Consider the following 22,824-nt stretch of genomic DNA (forward strand, 5'->3'; position numbering starts at 1 on the left):
TCGACGGACAATCTGAATGCATGTCTGAGGAAATTCTTTTTATTGTTGTTGGTTTTATTAAAGGTTCATTTTCTCGTAACTACATAGTGACGTTGGTTAATCGATTAAATTTTATAATTCAGTTACCCGTTGATGAGAGTAACTTTTCTATTGATCGAGTTCGTGATATATTCATGAAATCGACTTAGGGGGCACAATTCAGGTACAATTCAGCATAGGTAACATAAATTAATATTCTCAGGCATTATTACAAAAAAAAATTTTGGCTGACTTCAAAAGAATGTTGAGTTATGATAAGTTATATGAAAAGTGAATAATAGATAATAAACTCTATCGGAACTTATTGATTTAAGAAGGAGCTAAATAAATACTGCTTTCAAAAAAATTGAATGCATATACCAGTTATATATTTTACGATATATTTTAAACATAAATGCTTCTAAATTATATACTTTTTGAGTTATGTTTACCCTTTGTGCAGATGTAAATAGATTCTAAGGATCATATAAGAACAGTTTCAGGGATTCCCCTGCAAATTCTTACTGAGACAAAACTGGAAAAAATAAACAGACGCGTCTCTGTAAAAATCCGCAAAGAATCAGCTGATTTGTCAAATAAAAATAATGTTCACATAAGCTCGCAGACGATGCATTTCATTAATATTTAAAAAAATGAACCAAAAAAGTTCAGGCAAATAAGCTCTTTATGTATTCCCTCCCTTAAGTCCGCCAAATAAGCGCTTTATGCATTCCCACCTTTAGTTCTTCTAAATAAAACAATTGAGATGCAGGTTCATAAAGAGCTTTTTTCTTGGCTTAAATCATCGGCTGACTTCTTCATAAATAAACAAAGGAATGTAGGTTGAACAACTATAAATTATCGGCCAAAATTGAACTAGGTCAACCTTAAACTCCTTTATTCTTTTGCGAAGAATCCAGCCGATGACTTAAGCCAGTCAAAAAAGCGTTTTAAGTGTTCTCACCTTTAGGCTTGCTAATTCTAAAATAGAAATGTTTACAAAGCAAAACACCAGGCACACATAAAGGAAGAAGGATAATCAAAGAAAGTCAGTAGAACTTCACATAACAACTAAAAGTTTTTATTGGGAATTTTTGAGAATTATAACTTGCCAACTATAATTTAAAGTCCAAAGGAACTAATATATGAGAGGAATATCCACCTGTGAATCGATTTCGACTAAATTTGTCAAGGCATTTGTGCTTTTTCAATTCGTGCTTGTATTACCCATTTAGTGCCCAATAAAAGGTAAATCAAACGAAGATATATATATGGGAGCTATATCCAAATCTGAACAGATCTCGATAAAATTTGGGAAAGGTATTTCTGTGCTGTATTTACTACATTTCCCCAAATATCGTTGCTACAGAGTACATATTATGGCTGCGGACGACAAAAATATCAAATCGGATGAAAAATATATATGAGAGTTTTTGCTATATCTGAACCGATTTCGATCAAATTCGGAATACTTATTTCCAGGCTTAATTTTGGTCATATATGCAAAATTTCGTACTATTTGGGTTGATATTACACGTTTGGTGCACAATAAAAAACAAATCGGATGAATATGAGTGCTATATCTAAATTTTGACCAATTATCTCAAATTTTAATAGTGTTCGTCCCTTGGTCAAACAAATGACTTGTTCAAAATATCATCTGTATCGAGCAATAAACGCGACATACATTGATAGACGGGCGAACATGCATAAATCGACTCAGAATGGGATTCTATGCAGATCATCAAAAGGAACAAATAAATCTCATTTCCTTTTGTCTGTTGCAAACAAATGCACAAAGACATAATTCTCTGACCACCTTGTGGTGTAGGGTATATAAAGAGTTCCAGGTGATTGAAATAATAGACTAAGAAAACGAAATTAAATATTTAAATTCAGAAATCAAACTTTTTTATTTGGCAAAATATATTAGTACATTTGAGTCTTTAATTCAATATAATTCTATTTAAATTAATTTTTTTTACTGTTCACTTTTTGGATTATGTAGTTTTGAGTATCTTCTGGTATAAATGTTCATACTATCTTCGATTTTAGACTACTTTAAGCCACAAGTAAAGGTGAGGGTACATAAGAAGCTTGGCATCATAGCGAGGTATATTATAAAGGAAAACGACGGCAGGATTCGAGTGCGGCTCTGGCATGCCTTAATGATGTATCACAAAATGTGCCATGTAAAGACTTCAAGCTGCTTAACTCCTTTGCTTTAAGTACTTTTGTTACCTATTTTAGGATGATTTTTGAAGATCGCGTTGGCTTCGTTAGTCAAAATATGAAAAGTCCATCTGTAATAGTTCAACATTTTCTATTCTTCGACCCCAATTAAATGCTGTACTATTTATTCCGTTGTATTATTTTTCGCACACTTATAATATAAATTAAAACAAGTAAGAAAGCAGCTAAGTATGGACCGAACTTTTAATAGCCTCTACCATTTGGAAGGGACTTGAAATTTTTCAATAAAAAGGAAATCCATCGAAAAGCACAAGTGAAAACCGTTATATGAGGGCTATACGCAGACGTGGACCTGCTTAATGTTTTTTGTCGTAGGCTGTAGTACCGATTCCGAACTTCAAATATGAATTTGAAATAATTCTGGTGAATAATGTCGTTAAAATCATCAAAATACCGAATATCGGAAGGAATCGTAATATAGAAGCTATAGGAAGACGTGGACCTTTATACGCAATTTTTTGTCATAGGATATAGTACCCATTAAGATCTTCAAACACGAAATTTAAAAAAATTCCGGTAAAAAATGTCGCAAAAATTATCAAAATACATAATAATGGGAGGTACCGTTATATGGTAGCTATACAAAAACGTGGACAGACTTGGGCCATTTACGAACTTAACCTGGCAAAATTTGGTGTACCAAATTTTAGACTTCTATTTTAATCTGGAATATATATACTTTGTAGGGTCTATCATGAATATTTTGAGGATTGAAAAAGTTAAATGTTAAATATTATTCTTTCCTATCGCTTAGTAACTGTGTTATGGCCAAGTCACACCTTTTAGTATTTATCGTACACTTGAAGTACAAATTTCCACAAAAACCTGACTTATCCTAACCCTCGAAACCCTTTGGCTAGACAAACCACCCTGCTACCTATACTTCTCTTTACAGCCCCTTTCTTCTCCCTCCTATCACCAACAACTATGTTTTTCCTTGGATGAATCCAATGAACGAAAGGTCTCCAAGTGAACTCCTGTGTAGCTGCGCATCCTTAAACCAAATAGAACCTCGAAATAAAGAGTTAAATCTTCTTTCCAACTTTTCGTAACTTTAAACTATGAACTTCCAAATTTTCTATCCAAAGATCTTGACATTTTGTCGAGCAATTAAAGAGTCAGACAATCATCTGCCTCTTTTATTAAAATCAATGTTGGTATTTATGAAAATTAAAAGAGCAGTTGTTTAGTGGATACGTGACGAATGGGTATTTTGCATGAATATCCTTGTTCATCACCGACAAACATCCCAGAATTATAGAGACTTAGTATTCTATTTTTCTTACCAGACACAGTCGTGAGGGCTCATCAAGAATTTCCTCGCAGAGATAAAATTGACTCCAGAAGTCTATATCAAGTCCTGTTTCATTTTCAGGAATATGCAAAAAATTAAATTACAGAAATGTTTGGCTTCAGAAGAACGCTACATAATCCTGGTAATATTGAGGTTTTGACAAGCATAATGGTATTTTGAGTCGATTTACCGCGATATAATTCATTATTTTACACATTTCTTGTCAAAATAATATTTCTTACGCACGCACATATTAATTTTTTGAAAGAGCCAAATTTATATCAAAATGTTACATTGCTACAATTCACTCATAGTCATAATTGGGAATTTCCGAATTCCATCAACGCTCGACCGTTAATCAAGTTAACAATAATAACAAGTTTGTGTCTTAGGTCTTTTGATTCACCCCCAGTGACACACACTCACACAATATTGAAGAAGGTCAGAGATTATAGGCATGAATCAATGAATGAATGAATGATTTTTTTTTTAGAAAAATTAAAAAAATTCTCAGAATATTCCTATGAATCAAATTAGAGTATTCGGTTATTTAAATTTGGATTGATTCAACTGCAATACATATCGGACAACATCAGCAACAAGAAACCATAAAAAACAACAACGTTACACCAATACATACGCAATGGGCTCCAACAACGGCAAGAAGAAGCAGAAGAAGAAACAGAAGAGGAAAGAATTGTTGTTTCAAACAAAAGTCAGACTTTATGCAGAGCTTGGACAAAGAAAAAACGAAAGACTTCAACTCAGTTTGCTGAAGACAACGAACCCGACAAGTGCCTAGTCGAAGAAACGCGGATATCGAAACGTCTTAACAAAACGGTGGGTAAATCATAAAAGAGTGTCTCTTGAAGAAAAAAAAAACAAAATTATTTAATAAAGCAACAACAAGAAAAGTGAGTGTATAAACCATTGTTGGTGGCTGGTTTTGAGCGTGGCAGTGAGAGGAATTTTTAACTAAGCAAGCCAAGCAGCCAGCCATAATGAAACAGCAACAACAACAACTTCGACAGCAGTAAAAAAATAACCACAAAATGTGTGAATATGTGTCCAAAACAAAAAAAAAAGTATCTAATAGATAATGTATGCAACAAAAACCACAACAACAACAAGTTAAAAAAATACAATCCCAACAAATCAAATCTCATTTTTTTTCAATTTTGAAACTTAACAAAGCAATCGTTCGATTATACGAAAAATTCAAAAAAAAAAATAAAGTTTCCAATACGCCACGCAACTCAAATTCATGCCATTCTGCAATGAATTTGAAAGCAAAGAAAACTAATTTGCCACAAAGAAAGATGGAAAATGTTTGTTACATGAAAAAGTGAAAATTCCTAGATTTTTTATTGCTGTAGCAGCGAGAGAAGAAAAAAGTGAAATCAAAAGTGTTAAGAAAAATCTTGTTTTTCTTCGTTTTTTTTTTTTTTTTTTTTTGTTCTTTGCTTCTGGTCTTTTTTCTCTGCTGTGGCCTTTTGACGAGTTCTTGACAGAATTCTACGCGGCTGCTCTTTATGGTAATACTGATGCTGCTGCTGCTGGTGGTGGCGTTGTCGTTGCCGCCACTTCTGCTGACGATGATGTGCTCATAGCCAAATTACTGTTCTTCAAAATTCAAATTGTTTATCATTGTATCGGTGTAGATGTGTGAGTGGCTTGATTCGGAAACTGCTTCCAATTTAATAATTTAATTTCTTTTATTACAAAATTATCCCATGAAATGTATGATTTTGCATTTAATCTCCCCTTATCACACTTGGCCATCAACCTTCCCCTTTGTCCATAACCGTTACCACATTTATTTTTCGCTGACTTAGAGCCCATTGTTTTAATTTTGATTTGTAACCCGAAAGTCTTTTTCAAATAATAATGTGAAAGTTTACGCCTTATTGGTTACTTTTACAAACTCTGTTATGCTCTCCATTTTCTATTTATACTTTTTCTTTTCTTTTTTCTATTTTGTTATTATGATTTTCTTTCGTCCATTAAGCGAATAATCAAATGAATGAACGTTATTTTTGTTTGTTGTTGTTTTTTTTTTTTTCTATTGGAATTTTATTATGTTACGTATCGCTCCGAAATGAAATAGCTACACGCTAATGGTTACTTTTTTTTGGGCAGTGGAATTTGTGGTTGCTGTTGTATTGTTTTTGTTTCTGGAAAACAAAAATTCAGTAATCGTTAAAGACTATAGCTCGAACGACAACAAACGGTGAATGATATCAAATTTTCAGGCCTCTATATACTCTCTCTTGTTCGGTGATAAAAGAGTTTCCACCAACTCACACATCAAATAAATCTTATGTGTGACTAACAACAAAAAACCGGATGTTGGCCGAGATATTTGGATATATGTCAGATCCGGCTCCTCATTTTTAGTCTAGTCTATATATCGTAAGATTAATCCGAACGCAATTGTATATGGCTCACTCCCTTTTACATCAATTTAATAGCATAATATGTTGCAATTACGAAAAATTATATTTTTTCAAAATAGTTTCACAAATATACCTTGAACATTTCCGACAAGCAGTCTCTTCATACAGAAGTCCCAAACTCAATGTCGTCAGTACAGCGGTGTGGAACCCTCTTTTTCCGGTCAATACTCTGTAAATTTTGAACGGTTCATGATTTTATTTTGTTGGTGGAGGTGACATTTTAGATTTTCATTGAAAACGAAATGGAACAGTTGTTCCTTTTGATGATATCCATAACATCATATTCTGAGTCCATTTGTGCATGCCTTTCCGATTGAGATGAAATTTTCCACAACTCATTTATTTGGCTAGTATTTAGAGATCATCGGTTCAAATTTGGGTATAGCTTCCATATATATCTTCAACCGATTTAAATTGTATTTTACGCCATATGTGTAATATTCGCCGGTCGGGCTGAATTTTTATACCCTCCACCATTGGGAAAAGAATGTTTATTTAAAAGTATCTGAATTCAAGGGTGTTCTACTTTAAACTATAAATAACTGTAAACCATAAAGTGAGTGAGGCCGTTATATGTGTGGCCATACCGAAACGGGTACCTATATAGACAACTTTATGCTACAAGGATTTTTATGTGGTTAAATGCGACTATGATTATCAAAATACCGAATATCGGTGAGTACCGTTATATGTGCGCTATAGGAAAACATGGACGTTATATTCAATGTTCCGAACACATTTCGAACTATACATACCAATTTTTAGACAAATACTTTGAAAAATGTGGCAAAAATCATCAATATACCGAATATCGGGAGGTACCGTTGTATGGCGGCTATTTCAAAACGTGAACCGATATATCGCATTTTCAATACCAAATCATTGTCATCTACCAAATCTTTTAAATACCAAATTTGAAACAATTTCGTAGGTAAATGTGACTAGGATTATCAAAATACCGAATATCGGTGGGTATCGTTATATCTGCGCTATAGGAAAACGTGACCTAAATATTCACTGTGCTGCCACCGGAGATAGAACCCATTATGAACTACAAACACCAATTTATAGACAAATCGGTGGAAAAATGTTGCAAAAATCATCAAAATGCTGAATATCGGAAGGTGGGGATATACGAAAACGTGGATAAACGATAAAAACTATGTTCCGCCACCGGAGCCAGAGCCTATTATGACCTACAAATACCAATTTTTAGACAAATTCATTGAAAAATGTGGCAAAAATCATAAAAATACCGAATATCGGGAGGTACCGTTGTATGGCGGCTATTTCAAAACCTGAACCGATATATCGCATTTTATATACCAACCATCCTACAAATACACAATACAAATTGTTCTGCAATTTTTTTAAGCTCTACGTCAAATAATGTGGGTTGTATCGTGATTTCAAAGTTTTGACACTTTGTGGTACCAGAAGGAATGGTTCGATCTCTACCTTTATCTTTATAATAGATCTTGAGTTGATAGAAATATTGAGATGTGCCAAGTCTGAATGAAATTCGTTGACCCTTTTGTGATGGAGGTATTAGAAGAAGTGAACCGATATATTTCATCTTCATACCAGACCTTGGGTAAATAACAATATTGTGATGTTTGGTAGGGGATATACCAAAAGGAGTGGACCGATATTGCCCATCTCCGAACTAGATATAAATTTGATAATAATATTACGATGTACCAAGTTTGGACCAAAGAAGATACTCCCTTCGAGAGTTATTGTACGCACATCGTAGATCGAATCCAAATGTCCTGAAACGGATTTGGTCAAAAGAGACGTATGGTCTAAAATGGTTATTTCGACGGGGCACGTTTGGCCTTATCAAATGATATATACCCCCTCTAGCCATATGGCTGAAGGTATAAATTTTCAGACCATTCTAGGACTTTTTGTAGAAACATATTTCTAATATCTCAATAACATAATATAAGATATTAAAATATTATATAAGGACTTGTGGTCCTTACCCTCATAAGAAATAATTAACTACTTATTCTACACAAAATTATTTCCAAGATTTTCAATATTTATTTAAATAATTCTCCTGAATCTCATTCTATACCCACACCGTGCATTTAATCACGTTCGTAGCTTAAGTCTTTCGATATACTTCTCCATCTAAATTTAAAACTTCCGAAATTTTTGCTTTCTACTATTCACACATTTTTATTACTTTAAGCTCTTTTAAAATGTCATTTATATTTGCATTTGTATGTGAACAATGGTATTGCGTAGCTCCTCTTAAATTTGCAAATTAAATAAACAAGTTGCGATCAGGTATTGAGTTATAACAAAAGGCCCTTCATTAAAGACGTATTCAGCCAACGAGCAATCTGTATTTTTGCAATTTTTCTGAAAGATTGAAATTTAGGAAACATAGAAATTCTAGAACACACTCGAAGGATCTGATCCCATATAAACTAGATAAATGATCCACTTCAGTGTTTTTTAGACATCCAGCTATCATATAGAAGATTTTCTGATTTTTGATTTGAAAACTTTGCCAAATTCCTTATTCTTTCCGATTTACAAAAAAAAAACTTGTACTCCAAGTTGTCTTTAAATATTTTCTTTTCTGTTTGGAAATTTCTGACATGTGTTTTCATTTATCTACAAATTTCTCAGTCATTCCATGGGTCTGCACACCAGCAAAAATATAATTGCCTGTCGATGTTGGCAATGCATCGCTAATGAGGTAGGTCTGTGTATCCACCGATGTTGTACAGGTCAAGTGATTGACTTTCAAATTTAATCAGCTAAATGACAGCACCCAACAGGTTAGTTTGTATGCGAAAAGACACGTCTTATTTTGTTGAAATAACTATAAACATACCATTTGTACATAATTAGGTATGGCAGGGAGTGGGTTACATAATAAACCTATCCATCCATCATTTATTATTCATCAGCTAAACTAGTTGATGTCTAAATGTTTAACAGTTTTCTGGAAGATGTTCATTTTTTAGGTCCCTTACGTTCAGAATTTGTGTGATATCATTTATATCTCCTTTTTGACATTTTATTTATTAGTTTTTTTTTGCTCTCTTTGCTTGGGCCCTAGTAATTGCATCGTTTCTTTGTTCATCGCTGAGTTTAATGCCGCCACACCATCAACCCAAATCCAAGGAGATCTGGTTTGCAACATAAAGTTGTTGGCCTATGAATTGCATACCACAAACCAAAGGCATTGGATTACCGGTTTTGTTGATCATTTCAAGCTTCCAGCTAGGCAAAGCCAACACCACCGAAGTGTTTGAGTTAAGGAAATTAATTTTTTAAGGCGTTTGTTTTTTTGTTTTTAATTACTGGCATTTTTAGGTATTCGTCTTTTTTAGGGAAGTGAAACTTATTCGTGCAATCAACTTGTTAGCTGCGCCTGCGAGGTGGCATTTCGTTGTTGTGGCTGCTGTTGCGTCAAGACACATTCTTCATGTTGGTGGTATTCAACATCGATTTTGCAGTTAACATTTTCATTAATCATGACAAATGGAAAAATGAAATAAAATAGATTGTTTGTTAAATGGAATTGACATTTAAATCCAAAAACAACATTTTTATTAAATATCAATTAGGAGAGGGCATTGTTGATGGGATCAGAATGACTTGCAAAGATATTTATATGTATGGATAACTTGTGAGCAATGTCGAACCCCGAAAAATACAAAACGATTTCAAGATTGCCGAAGAATAGGCGGAGAATCTAAAACAACCTTAAAAATTAAACCAATAGAATTGGTATTGACGTAAAATAATTCCTTTTGATCGACTCTAGGCTTTCTAAAGGTGAAATGCTTTTATAGGTCTTTCATAGATTGACAACCTTCTGAATTATATATTATTAACATTATACCTTTTTACTCTCTTTAATCCTTTGTGATATAAGAATTTTTGAACGGGTAGCTGGTTGGCTTAAGTTAGTATAACCTTATTGGCATGTCGAATACCGTCAATCTTGTGATGTCTATATTTTACTAGTGCTTGTATCCAAAACTTGGAAAATATTTAGAGAGGTTGCTACATTTACTACTTAATAATTTTGTAACTCTCTTTTCCTCGGTAGTTCAGATTTCGGCCCAAATGCCTAGTTTATCATTCGATATCTACTCCAATTGTTCGGACAAAAATCTGTAATCGAGTCTAAATCTTTTACTGACTCAAAGTTATTTACCTATTGGAAGAGTCGGAAGGAAATCAGCATTTATATATTGTTCATCTTGTAAATTTTTCACTAAAAAATCCCTAAAAGTTTAGACCGTTATTTTTTGCGATATACTAGAACTTGGGCAAATAGTAAACAATGCAGTTACTGTTTGCAAAATATGCATACGGCCTGCAAAACGACATATTTCAAAATTTTGCAGTATTCTGATTTGTTTTAAAAATTTAAATATAAAATTATAGAGACTTCGACTGAAAAATATACTTAGTATTTACAAGACCCCTGATGGTGTCTTATGTAAGGTGCTTATGTCAAAACGTGAGCCGACATTGGGGATTTTGTTGTACTAACTCCAAATCACAACCAATTTGGTGGGAATTATTGACTGAAACCTTCAAAAGACCGAAAATGAAGATGTGCCTATATTGACGGTCTATATACTCTGAGAACAATGAGAATATAGCTTATTTGATTGTAAAATAATTTTAAATCTTCAAAATTATTTAAATTGCCAGGCATTCCCCCCACAGAGAACTCTAATTGTCATTGATGCGCTCAGAATTGTAGCTGAAAACTTTAAAATATCAATAATTTTGGATGAACCATTATATGTCAATATGTTCTCTGCATGTAGTTCCATCCACGGATAGAGGTCCTTCCATAGTACTCATAGATAAAGAAGCTAGAGCTTCTTATCTAATGTTTACGACAGAAGCTAGAGCTTCTTATCTATGAGATTCTTCTTCTTATATTTTCCAAATATAAAACTTCCTTTGTCTGCACCTTCCCAAAATAGAAAACTTGTATTTTTTTTCAAAGAAAAATAGTATTTTTTCTTTTGTTGAAAAACTTTTAGTTAGTTATGTACAGAAAACTCTTAAAAATATCCTATGGATATATTTCTTGTTTCATTAACAATTTCCATTATCATTTTACTGCTCCTCAAATGACCCGAAAAATATAAAGTAATTGTACCATTTATTTAAAATTTAAAATTCCTTCTTCAAAATGGCCTTTAATTAAAACACAATACAAGCAATCACGTTTGTTTCTTAAGTCTTTCGGTTTTACTCCCTCTCATTCTATCTGTGTGTGTGTTTAGCTTAACCACGCATTCTTGTTTTCTGCTATTTTATTTTTATTGAATACTTGAAGCTCCATTAGCACATCATTTAAATTGCATTTGTGTTTGTTTTTGAACTATTGTTCTGGTGTCTCTCTTTGATTTTCTTAATCAAGCTCCATCAAATGTGTGAAGCACTCTCTGTGGCATGGTTAATGTGAGAGAGATTTATCTTCATTATACAGATAAGTAACTGAGTCATACGTCATGAAGAGTTTAGTTTGACTTTGTTTTTGGAAAAAATTGTGTGTAGGAGAGTTTACTGCAAGAGTATGCTACTCTCTTTCACTCTTACTCTCTTAACGGTATACCAAATTCAATTGACAAACAATACCAACAACAAGTCCCCCTTCTCGTTGCAATGTTAAACATTTTTGTAAATTCGGTTTAGCCAAAGCAACAAAAACAAAGGCGATATAAACTTGTTTACATTTGGTTGGTAACTGGTAATATTTGGCTGTTATGACACAGTTACCACTTTTTTGATGTTTAAAATGCTTAAAATTAAAAATTCACACACACTCTCTCACAAAAAATACCCTCACTTTTATTATTTATAGATGGGGTTTAAATTGCCATCGTCGTATAACCCAAATATTTATTTAACGGTAATTGTGGGCTGCTCTAAGTGGCCTTGGTAATTGAAAGTGTCAATTCATGTCATTCAATTAAATGTAATGACTTTTAAGTTATCCCAATGTCCCAGGGGCCCACCAACGGAACAAGTCCCAAAGCCTTTTTCTTTTTAATGAAATCTTAACTGATTTATCAAAAAAACCAAAAAAAATCACCATCAATAATTCTTGTTGCTAAAAAAATTAAATGTCAAAGTTAACGACATTTAAACAGTTTACGACAGTTTCTTGGTTTTCAAGACTGGAATTGGTTGATATTTTCAAAGGAGGCCACCATGAGTCATTTCATAAATTGCGATTAACATTCGAAAAAACCAACCAAAACCCCTTGACGAGACCACTTCTTTTGCAAAGACGGCTTCACTAGAGTGGTGGAAGTGGTGACACATCATCATCACAGTGGGGAATTTACAAAAACAGATATCAGAAACCCAGAATTGTGTTAATAAGTCAAAGACCACAGCAAAAAAACCGAATCCAAAACAAAGAACTAAAACAATTAAACCAACAATCAAACACATTTTGTGGATATCAACAACAACAACATGAAAGTGCAAAACTTCAATTAATATTTTTCTGTTTTATTCATTGTTCCAAACAAAGGATTTAAATTGCGGCACTGCAAACAAACCGATTCCATCGAAAAACAAAAAAAGGAACAAGAGGAAAGGAGAAGACTTCAACGAAATTAGTCATTTCCCTTAAGGTAAGTTAAAAAAAAAAAACATTTAATATGAAAATAATCATATTTTTTGCATAAGTATGTTTGAATAACTTGTGAATTGAGGTTTACGTTTATTTAATTTTCCGGTTAACAAACGTACGCCGCTTTGCTGACCTTTTTCACAACTTCCGGTTTGTTAAATTTTATCATAAAATTTGCATACACCAAAGTTACTATAAATTTATGGGAATGACCTTAATTAAATAAAGAGTTGTATAGGGTTCCATTATACATCAGCATGGGTACACTAGCAGAACAGGCTTAGTTTGCCGCATAATGATTTATTTAACATGGGAATATTTAATAATTTTTTCCAGTTACTTTATGATTTGATTCAATAGATCCAGAGATATTCAAGGTCGAAGTCGAACTTGTACTTATTTATATTATTTATTTATATTTTAGAATTTGTTTGTTATACTATATATAGTAGAACTAAGATGGCAAGGTTATGCAATCAAATATTTACAATTTTTTCAAAACTATACCTTTGACAACATCTCATTGTCGAAGTGTTTAGTCACAAATCCACTGTATTACACAAATTAGAGATGGGAATGGGTTTTCTATGCAATTAAATTTGACACGGTAAATTACAGGAAATTTGAAATGACTTATTTCTACCATGGCTATACCCTACAACACTATGTTTTGAGGATAATATAAGTCTGCCAAAAGAAGTATTGTAGCCAAAAAACTTGTAACACCTCGACATATTGGTCCCACCATGTTTTATATCAATCTTTCTAATTGTACACTCGAAATTGTAAACATTCTATAGGTCGTCTGATTTTAGAGTGGATCTGCAGGTCACCATTATAAACCAAACAAATTTTGAATGGGGTTAGAAATTAGGGCAGTGGAGGGTCATTGATTTTATATTTGGCAAGGGAAAAGAGCCCATAACTCTTGTGTGAAAAATACAAAAATTTCCATTCAACAGCGAATATTTTTGTATCCCATGAAGTCACTTCCAGGCGAATTCGCTAATGCATGCAAACACCACTTTTACATTCGTGCTGATGTCGTAGATATACATAGTCAGACATCGAAGATATTCTAAAATATATACCAGAATCTAAATCTTACAATTTTTACGGAATTGATCAAAAACCAAATACCTATACAGGGTAAGATAAAAATACTGCAACAAAGTCAAACGTCATAATTTTTCTTTTTTCAATTTTATTGAATGAAAGCAAAAAATGTCGGAAATAGCATTAAATTTTAGAATACGTTTAGACTTGTTCGAATTGGCCACCTTTGGCACTAATTATGGCCTTCAAACGGCCAATGAAACCGTCACACGCTGCACGAATGTTGCTCTGCGGTATTTTGGCCCATTCCCGGCGAAACGCTTGCTTGAGGTTATCGACACATTGGTATTTTTTACAGCCAACCTTGCTTCCCAAAATACTCCAGACACAGATAACAGTCCAACGGATTGGTATCCGGAGATATTGGTCATTGTGGACTGGAAATGAAGCGAGGAACCTCATTTTGTAACCATTTCTGGGTGGCACGTGCTGAGTGCGATGGTGCTGAGTCCAAGGTGGAATGTCCAAGCTCTACAGCCAAAATGTTTGCGTGCCGAAGGCTTTAATACTCCAGAATATTTTCGCTATAATATTCGGCATTTATTCTGATGCCACGGTCGACTAATACGAGCGGAGAGCAACCATCGAATGTTATGGCGGTCCACACCGTCACCATGGCCGGCGCTTGAGTTCTGATGGCCAACCGAAGGTGCAAATTTTCAGCTGTCCTCTTTGGCAAGTAAATACGATCATTTTGTTTGTTTACAAAGTGCTGGACAACGAATGTTTTCTCATCGGAGAAAACCAAATTCGGCAGTTCACCACTTTCGGTCAAGCGCAGCAACTCTTTAGCTCTTTTGAGTCTACTTTCTTTCTGTTGCGGTGTAAGTTCTTGCTCTTTTTGGAATTTCAATGGCTTTAGCCCGAGCGCATTTTTCAATATTTGCCGAATGAAATATTACGATATGTTCAGCTCACCAGCCATTTTTCGGCCATTGCGACGCGGGTTTCCATCAAGTCGCTTCTTTAATTTTTGAACAATTTCTGCTGATGTTGCTGTTTTCTTCCGTCCACTTCCTTGACGTCGGGCTACGCTACCAGTATCACGGTAACGAGCGATGGTACGAGACACAAAAGATTTATTCACATTTAAATGCTGGAGTGCTCTAACGATAGCCACTTGTGGTTTTCCAGCCAACTTTAAAAAAATCACACTATCACGCTTGAATTCCATCACGATTAACTTTTTTTCTGGAAAACTCTCACCAAAATGCTTTTGTACGCTTGTAAACAATATCATGAGCTGTCACTGGAATAATTTACAGCTGCCGCACTAGGGGCTTAGAAATGGCAGCAGTCTGAAATTGTTTAGACTTTTTTCATCTCACCCTTTGTCCTCCACAGCCGTAATATACACTTCGATTTTAAGTTTTTTGTGCACTAACTGTTTAATATAAGTCAGAATGCAATAGATTTTGGCACATATGACCTACTTAACACAAATTCTCAATATTAACGTTTGTTTGTTACTATTAGCTGTACTGAATATGAATAGTGATGTAAGGTATCATGAAGTCGGCCCTGCCCGACGTTTGACCTTTCTTTACTGTTTTTTTCAAGGCTAAATTTTTCTTGTAAAAAGTAGTGACGTTCTGCCATATTTGTCTGGATTTTCTTCATTTTTTCTGTAAGTTTCGTTAATTTTCGGGCACGTGAACCGCATTCAAGTAAATTCTTTTAAAACCGATCAGTCAGTACAGTGCAAGTTTTGGAACACAATTTTGTATTCCTGCTTTTTCTTTCCTTCCTATAGAATATAGATGCTCCTCTATATAAGGTATATTTATAAACTAAGAAAATGCGTAAATAAGATACCTTACGTATAGAAAGATTTCTATATTCAGAAAATCTAATGGACTAGATCGTTGAAAAATATAGAATTCTAAGATCATTTTGAACAAAAGTTTTGTTGCGAAAAATACTGTTTCTTGAAAATGTATCCAGTTTCTAGACTGAAATAAAACACAGACAAACAACTTATTCTTGCCGAAACCCCACTCACTCATAGCCAATCCCCTGTCTTTGTTCATGTGGTCGGTCAGCTTTTGGGTTGTGGTGACCAGTTTATAGTCGTTGACTTGATCAGATTATTTTTATTCATTTGCCATTTTAGACAAAGACTTTGAGTAGCATTTTTTCTTTATTTTCTCGCCCGTCCACTAACCAACCAGTCAACCAGCTAACCAACCGAACAACAATAACTACATGTTTTCGTTTTCTTTCTTATTGCCATGTTGCATTAGGCTAGAATTATTTAATTTCATTTTCAGTTGAACGGTCATTTCATCTGACCGCCAGCTAAAGTCTGCTTTACAAGTCTTGCATTAAAGTTATTCCAGCTTCAGACACACACACACATCTACATATCAATCAGATGTTGGTCTATCCAGCAGCTGCTGCTTCGAGACCGAGTTCGTTCGTTTCTGTCTGTCTGTCTGTCTGCCAGCGAAACATGTTATCATAGCCATGGTTCAACATTCGCGCTTATTTTATTCCACTCCGCCCAAAGCATTTGTGCGTCTGTGCGCGAGTTACAGAAACAACATCAACAACAACAACATTAACACAAGCACCTACAAAGCCACCAAGGTTAAATCAAGCAAATAAATAATAAAAATTATTAAGAATTGCTAATAAGTCAATAACCGTATGAATTGCTACATATAAAATTAGTAAGAATTTTAAATAGTTCAACAGACCGAAAAAGAACTGTAAAATAAAGAATTGTTCAATAAAAGAATTGTTAAATAAGCACATATTTAAATTTCAAAGAATTGTAAACAGGCCACCAGCTATAGAATTACTAATAATTTTATAAATTGTCAAAATGCAGTTATTGCAATTTTCACTTTAAATAAGTTTATAATCGTAACTTTCATTTTAATTATTTTTTTCAATAAAGAGGAGTAATTTTTGAGCAACCAACGAATAAACTTGTGTTTTTTTTAACACTCGGATTACTACAAGAATTAACTGGCGCAGTCGGGTAGTTCTGGTTCCTGCGCTAAAAAAAAAAAAAATTTAAATAAGTGTTGTGACGGTTTATCGCAAACGAAAAAAAAAAGCGCACGGAATTACATAGAAGACGAAGGATAATCGTCTGAAAAGAACAGAACAGAACCAGCATCCGTGACGGATCATCACGAGGAAAAGCAGAACCAACAAGAGAGGACATCTGTACGGACATCTGCCAAGGAAAACTACTTTAAGGACAACCGATTCCAGTCAACGTTACCAACAATAATGTCAATAAGAACTATAATTTTAATATTGTAAGTGAAAATTTCTATTATTACCAAATTTATTGTGGAAAAGTGCTAGAAACAAGCAATACTATTAAATATTTTACTAAAAGATAAAATAGAAACATATTTTAAAGATTCAAGATTCAGTTTAAAGACTAATAAAAGTAAAAGTGAAAACTTATATTGTGAACAAATATAAAACAATTTAACCGTGTTTTTCAAAGAAAAGAAAAAATAGATAATATTTTAAATAATTTACCTATTAAATATTATTTAAGTGAATATATTTAAATATAAACATATATATTTCGATATTATAAAATAATTTTGCTTTCTAAAGAAAATAATTGATTGAATTAAAGAGAAAAAATAAGCATATGCGTAAATTTCGTCCTTATACTATCCCAAGAACCCTTATTCCTATCCCAGAATCTGAAACCGATATGAGTATCAGTCAAAATAATCAAAGTGGTGTAATGAATTCTACGAACAGTTCACCCTCGACAGAAAGAAATATACTGGATTCCTTAAGAATCCCAGATGCTGTCAAGGATCTTCCAAAATTTGATGGAAATCCGAGATTGCTATACGATTTCATAAGCAATGTGGAGGAAATACTTACAGTATTAACACCCATTGATGGCACCCCTCTTGGCAAGATGATTTTAAGGTCTATACGTAACAAAATTGAAGGAGAAGCAAATGAGATTTTGAATATGTATAGCACAGACTTGAGCTGGCAGAGCATTAAAAATAATCTCATATTACATTACTCTGATAAACGAAATGAAACTTCATTGATTCGAGACTTACACCTACTAAAACAAAATAATAAGACACTTGAGGAGTTTTATAGTTCAGTTGTAGAGATCCAAGCTTCAATTAACAATAATCTGATGATACACGAGGTAGATGCCAACATAATAAAAGCTAAACGAGATTTATTTGATAAAATGTGCCTTAACACATTTTTATCTGGACTTAGAGAACCATTAGGCTCTTCCATTAGGGCTATGAAGCCAGATACTTTACCGATAGCTTTTTCATACTGTATTACCGAACAAAACATGTTTTATATAAGACAAGAAAACAGGAACATTTTGAAAAGGCAAGAAACTCATAGACAGTACAATTCACAACATTCTTACCCTAACATTAAAAAACCATTCACTCCAAATCATTATAGACAACAAAACGCGATTTATAGTCCACCTATGCATTTCAATAGACCACAATTACCAATGAATCAACCATTTAATAGACCCCAATTAAATTTACCAACACCAATTAATAGACCTCAGTTAGCACAGAATTTTTTACCAACACCTATGCAAACACAATACCCTACAGCCACAAACAATCAAAACCAATTTAGCAATTTTAGACAACAACGCTTAGACAGTAACACAAATTTTCCACCACCAGAACCCATGGACACTAGTTCAGGCTATACTCATCTAAGGAATAATAGTGGACAAACACGTAGATTTCCAAGAGAAGTACATCATATTGACCATAACTATAGGAACTTTAATACCTATTCAGATCCTGTAAACTATAACATTCCTAATTATTTACCTGAGTTGGACAATTACAACGAGATAGAGGATGTACAAAATTTTCAATTAGATGCCTCCAAAACCCAACAGGATACCTAGACATAAACAAACATGGCACTAACCTGCCTTACATAAACATTTCATCTCCATTTGGGCGTCCACTCCGTTTTCTTATAGACACAGGCGCATCAGCATCCTTTATAAACCCAGAATATACAGGGAAATTAAACATAGAAAACTGTGCACCAATAATCATAACCACTGTGTTAAACAAACACCAATTGAATACAAAAGTTAACATCCCTATGTTCATAGAATTCCGAGAATGTGGAATCCTGGAATTCTTTGTCTTTAAATTTCATAACTATTTCGATGGTCTCATTGGACTCGATATACTTACTAATTTAGGTGCAAAAATAGACCTCGAGAAAAAGCAATTAATTACAAACAATTGCTGCATCCCTTTGTCTTTTAAACCAAACTTAACTTCCGGTAAATTTCTTATATCACCAAAAACTAAAGCAATTATGAAAATTCCTGTAGATTTAGAAAGTGGCGATTTCCTAATCCCCGCAATATCAATTAACCCAGAAGTAACCATTTCACCTGGTATGTACAAGGCTGAAAACTGGTACAGCTTCGTTGAAATAAATAATAAGTCAAACTCGGACAAAATAATTTTAATCGAAAACCCAATTAAAGTAGATCCAATAAAAAATTCATATTATAGGGAAATTAATAATATAAGCTTCGAACATATTCCTGAATTTCAAAGCCCTCAGTTACTGGACAATCTTAGAATTGATCATTTGAATATGGAAGAACAAAAGGTTATCACAAAACTATGTAAAGAATTTGAAGATATTTTTCTTCAAGATAATCAGTCCCTTACTTTCACCAATAAAATCAAACACAACATTGTCACAAGAGACGACATTCCTATTTACACAAAATCATATAGATACCCCCATATCCACAAAGAAGAAGTAAAAAAACAAATTTCAGACATGTTAAATCAGGGTATCATACGGGAAAGCTACTCACCATGGAGTGCACCTGTTTGGATAGTCCCAAAAAAAGCAGATGCTAGTGGGAAAAAAAAGTGGCGTTTAGTTATTGATTACAGGAAACTAAACGATAAAACAATATCAGATAGATACCCAATACCAAACATAAATGAAATACTGGACAAACTTGGCAAGTGCATGTATTTTACCACATTGGACTTGGCTAGCGGATTCCATCAAATAGAAATGAATCCAAAAGATATTCCCAAGACAGCATTTACAGTAGAAAATGGGCACTACGAATTTGTGAGAATGCCCTTCGGCTTAAAAAATGCACCATCAACATTTCAACGGGTGATGGATTGCGTTCTTAAAGATTTGATAGGAACAGTGTGTCTTGTCTATTTAGACGACATCATTGTCTATTCAACCTCACTCCAAGAACATTCGGAAAATTTAAGAAAAGTTTTTGAAGCCCTTAGAGAAGCTAATCTTAAGATTCAATTAGATAAGTCTGAATTCTTACATAAGGAATGCGCATTTTTGGGCCATTTAGTGACCACAGAAGGAGTAAAACCAAATCCTGACAAAATAAAGGCGATCCAAAACTTTCCTATACCCACAAATCAAAAAGAAATAAAATCGTTTTTAGGTCTACTAGGTTATTACCGTAAATTTATTAAAGACTTTGCCAAAATAACAAAGCCATTTACAGCTTGTCTGAAGAAAAATAAAACTGTTATAGTCGACGATAACTATAAAAAAACGTTTGAAATTTGTAAACAACTCTTGGTAAATGACCCTATCTTACAATATCCAGATTTTTCTAAGCCTTTCAATCTTACGACAGACGCAAGTAATTTTGCGCTAGGAGCCATTCTTTCGCAAGGACCTATAGGGAACGACAAACCGATTTGTTACGCAAGTCGCACACTCACGACATCGGAAATCAATTACTCAACAATAGAAAAAGAGCTCTTAGCCATAGTTTGGGCTACAAAATATTTTCGACCATACCTATTTGGTCACCAGTTCAGAATCATAACAGATCATAAACCACTCACATGGATTATGAGCCTGAAAGAGCCAAAATCTAAATTAATAAGATGGCGATTGAAATTGGAAGAATTCGATTATGAAATTATATACAAAAAAGGCAAACTAAACACAAACGCCGATGCCCTTAGTCGCATAAAGACTGACACATCAGTCAATCTAAACATAAATGCATTTGATACAACGTCAAATCAAGCCACTTCTGGTAGTACTATTCACTCTGCAGAGGAAAACTGCGATGATGGTATTCCGATTTCGGAAAAACCAATAAATGATTTTAATTTACAAACATTATTTAAGACAGGAAACTCTAATTCTCACATGAAACAAGAAGTAGTTTTTAAAAACAAATATAGAAAAACATTTACATACCCCAATTATACAGAGGAAATTATAACACAAATTTTTAAAAATCATCTAGCGCCCAATAAAACCACGGCAATTTTTACAGATAATGAAACTTTTCGCATTATTCAAAATGTATATTCCAAACATTTTGCACAAAGCAAAATTTTTCGTTTAGTTAGGTGTACTGAAATAGTAAAGGACATAAAAGAAAACGATAATCAGGATAAAATCATTCAAGACTATCACGAAAACAATAATCACAGAGGCATACAAGAAACCTATGACCACCTAAAACGCGAATATTACTTTCCATACATGAAATCAAAGATAGCTCAAACAATAAATAATTGTACTTCATGCCAAAGACTAAAATATGATAGACATCCTCCGAAGAATAAGTTTGAAAAACCTCCCACACCTGTAAAACCATTAGATATAATACATATAGACATTTACACGATTAACAGCAAAAATATTTTAACCATTATAGACAAATTTTCCAAATTCGCCGCAGCATATACTCTAACAGCGAGAAACAGCCTTTGCGTTATTAAATCTTTAAAACATTTTCTTAGCCTGCATGGCATACCTAACAAAATAGTTTGTGACCAAGGAACCGAATTCACATCAAACATATTTAAAGACTTTTGTCAGCAATACCAAATTGACCTACACTTTACATCTTTTCAACAATCTTCTAGCAATTCCCCCGTAGAAAGACTCCATTCAACATTAACTGAAACTTACAGATTAATAGCCGAGAAAATTAAAGAAAAAAAGTTAGAAATGGATCATGACGACATCCTAACAGAAGTTCTTATAACCTATAATAACGCAATACATTCTTCTACTAAAATTACACCTTTCGAACTTTTCTATGGAAGAACCTATAAAATTAACCGTCAAATTACATTTAACAATGAACACGAATATCTTTCTAAAATTAATCAATTTCGAACACAACTCTACGAATCTATTAAGGAAAAATTGGAAACCGACACGGACAAACGCATAGAAAAACTTAATGCAGACAGACAAGATCCACTAGATTATGATGTAGATAACTATATATACAGGAAGGAATGTAGGAGAAACAAACTAACACCGAGATTTTCTAGGCACAAAGTGAAACAAAACAACAAAGCAACATTACTTACTACAAAAAACACGAAACTTCACAAATCAAAAATAAGAAAAAAACAATTTTCATAATCTTTTATTTCAGATTAATACCCATGATACACACACAAACACTGGAGATACACAATTTAAAAGACACCCAGGGATTATTACAAATAAAACTGGGAACTGCTAAAACAATAATTGACTATATCAACCTTATACATATAATAAAATTAGATTCATATAGTGATAATGTCATGAAAATTGAGGAATCTGTCAAACAATTTACTCCCACATATTACAACAGAGATTCCTTAAAGGTAACAAAATTTAAACTTAAAGACCTTAAGGATAAATTGAATTCAATAACTCCTAAATACCGCAGGAAAAGAGGATTATTTAATGGTATAGGTTCAGCAGTTAAATTTATCACAGGTAATATGGACGATAATGATGCTCTCCGTATTAACCAGGCTATATTTAATCTAACAAATAAATTACAAACTGAAACTAGTAAACAGAATATACTTAGTACTAGAATCATTGAAAGAATAGAAAATATCACAGACCACATAAATAAAGAACAAGATATAATAGTAGAGTCAATAAAGAATTCTCAAAATAGCATAAACTCCAACTCAAGACTTATAAATGATATGCAGTATTTAAATCAGATTAATTTCCACATTGATTTACTGACAAATCAT

The 22,824-nt window shown here is 33.4% G+C and overlaps 1 protein-coding gene across 3 annotated transcripts in view; it reads left to right on the top strand.

The window, feature by feature from the left end:
- The first annotated feature begins 4,321 nt into the window (after nucleotides 1-4,321).
- The window catches only part of LOC101895796 (chitin synthase chs-2), a 58,469-nt gene continuing 39,966 nt past the window's right edge, over nucleotides 4,322-22,824 (top strand). For 2 of the 3 annotated variants that reach the window (XM_059122675.1, XM_059122676.1), the window contains exons 1-2: nucleotides 4,322-4,405; nucleotides 12,563-12,665. The gene's annotated coding sequence lies outside the window, so the exon portion shown is untranslated. Of the gene's footprint in view, nucleotides 4,406-4,431; nucleotides 4,480-12,562; nucleotides 12,666-22,824 lie in introns of those variants that run through there. The other variant, XM_059122677.1, reaches the window with a different exon arrangement.

This window comes from Musca domestica, unplaced genomic scaffold (assembly GCF_030504385.1).
Source record: "Musca domestica strain aabys unplaced genomic scaffold, Musca_domestica.polishedcontigs.V.1.1 21, whole genome shotgun sequence".
NCBI classification, from domain to species: Eukaryota; Metazoa; Arthropoda; class Insecta; order Diptera; family Muscidae; genus Musca; species Musca domestica.